Source organism: Propithecus coquereli, unplaced genomic scaffold (genome assembly GCF_000956105.1).
Source record: "Propithecus coquereli isolate 6110/MARCELLA unplaced genomic scaffold, Pcoq_1.0 Scaffold2079, whole genome shotgun sequence".
Classification (NCBI taxonomy): Eukaryota; Metazoa; Chordata; class Mammalia; order Primates; family Indriidae; genus Propithecus; species Propithecus coquereli.
In genome coordinates, this window is record NW_012145845.1 from 11,945 (window position 1) to 14,385 (window position 2,441).

The 2,441-nt window shown below is 40.8% G+C and overlaps 1 pseudogene; it reads right to left on the bottom strand.

Moving 5' to 3' along the window:
• Nucleotides 1-525: 525 nt before the first annotated feature.
• On the bottom strand, nucleotides 526-1,898 carry LOC105810245 (annotated as a pseudogene).
• Between the last annotated feature and the right edge of the window lie 543 nt (nucleotides 1,899-2,441).

A 2,441-nucleotide genomic window follows, 5' to 3' on the forward strand; every position in this document is an offset into this window, starting at 1 on the left:
AGCAAGCCAACAGGATAAAGTGAAAGCGAGTTTTACTCAGAAAATATAGAAAACCTACTCCACGGACACAGTAGAGGCTAGCTCTCCCTGCGGAGGAGAACTGGCCCCATGGTTCTTTAGTCCTTCTATTTAAGCAACAGCTTAATAATAGGCTAAACAAGGGAAGGAATATTCACGTTATTTCTTGGAAAGGGGGCGTGTTTTCCCAGAATTAGGGTGATGCCCTCCTTTTGACTAAATATGGTCAAACAGGAATGGCATGGAGTCAGGTGTATGATGGGAGTGGGAGATTTCCCTAGAAACATTTATGGTAATGAAATGTGTAATGAAGCTGCAAGGTCAAGAAGCAGTCAATTCCTCTGTCATCTTGGTTCCAACTGGTTGGAACTTGTCCTACCTCCATCTTGTTTTGATCAGGATAGCTTGAAACTTTGTTTCCAGACTTTCTGACTCAGTTAGGCAGTGTCCACACAATTAAGCAATGCCTGCAGCAGTGCCTCCCAGTTCCCTGCCTCTACATTGAGTTTAGCAGTGCAATGGAGTAGAGAACTTGGGAGATCCAGGCACAGTCTGAGGTTGGGCACTTGACTTTACCTCCACACCTTGGTACTTGTGTATTGGATTTGCCTTATGCACCAGTTCTTTCTGTAGCCTGGCCAGCTACTCCTTTTTCTGTTCTTCCTTCCTCCTGTTGCCTGGCCTCCTCCAACTGCTGGACTTGGTGTGCTTCACCCTCAGCCATTCTCTTCTCCAGCTCCTGCTGTTCCTTGGCTGTCTTCTCAGTAGGCAGCTGAAAAGGTTCCTGAACTAGAGAACCACAAGGGCCCTCAGCAACTGATTTTTGCTCTGTCTTGGGAACAAAGGGCTCCTGGGAGATGACAGCATTTGGACGAGCCTCAAAGCAATCTGCTTCTTTTTGCTGTTTCCATTCTTCCTCCAGCTGGTGCTTCTAACTCTGCACTTTCAAAGATCATCTTTTGTCAGTCTCCAAGTAGAAAGGCTCAATCTTGGTCCCATCCGTTACCTTCCTCTTTGGCAGGTTAATGGTGTCATAATGAGGCAAGGGAAGTGCCTTGAACTTGGGCACTTTCGCTTTCTGCAGTTCTTTTATTTTCTTCTCCTTCTGTAACTGACATTCTTTGTCTGGAAAATCAAAGGAAAATGGGCATATTTCCACAGTTCTTGCCTCTGGGATTTGGGGCTTAAAAGGTATCCCATGAAGTGGCACAGGTTGAGCTTTTATCATTTCCAGTTCATCCTCTTCCTCCTCTTCTTTGGCAGGCATTTGGATTCTGTTTTTCAATGCAAAGGCTGGTGACATGGGGACGGTGATTAGAAGAATCTTCTTTTCAGGAACACTCACAACATCTTCCAAGATCTTAGTAGGATAAGATCGGGAATGACATTCAAGGTGTTCATCCTCTGATTTCCCTTTGACTTTCACTGCTGGATTTTTTTCTCAGTTTCCAAATCTAAGCCCATTGGCAGAGGCAATGGTTTCACAGGCAGTTTCTTGAGCAAGATGGGCCCACCTTTAAGAATTCTAGGACCAAGATCCCATGCTTTGGATTTGTATTGTTGCAGTTTCTCAAGCTATTCAGCCTCCTGGTCTATTGTACTTTTGCAGGTTATGGGCCTTGCACATTGTTTGGTTTGCTGTAAAGGTCTCTGGAGATCTTGGCCACAGAAGATTTAGAGGGTAACAGACTAGTATCATCCTTCTTGCTCCTCAAATAATATCTGTTAGAGGTTTGTTTATGAAAGGCTTTGACTACTGTGTAAGGAACGCATATGTAGAAGCTGTTTTGTCAAATGTTTTTCCCCTTTCCTTGGGACAGGTTGAAAAGCTTAATAATGATACATCCCTTTGTAACTCGGGCAGAAGATGAAGGATGCATTTATTTATTTCACTAGCTAGGGCCACCAGTATTGTGCATATTACATGAGATGAATATGTATATTTTGCCTATTCCTGATATTTGAAAGAAGATATTCAGTAGTTTACCATTAACTATGAGAATTGCTATAGGCATTTCACAGATGCTCTTTATGAGATTAAGTAAATTCCCTTCTATTCTTCGTTAGTTAAGAGTTTTTTTCTTTTTTAAAATGAAACTGATGTTAAATTTTGTCAAATCATTTTTCTATCGTGATCACCATATGGTTTTTGAAATTAATAAGATTTGCCTTATGAATTAGAATTTAATTCATCTTGGTGAATGTTCCATGTGTACTTAAAACGAATGTGTAATCCAAAGTTAGGGATAGTGTTTTATAAATATAGTTTGCAACAAGTTAAAATCTTTTGAATCCCTATTGATTTTTTTGCCTACTTATATCCTTAGTTTAGGGGAAATGACTATCAAGGTCTCTATATATCATTGTGAATTTGATTATTTCTCCCTTTAGTTATGTCAATTTTTGTGTCATGTATTTTAAAG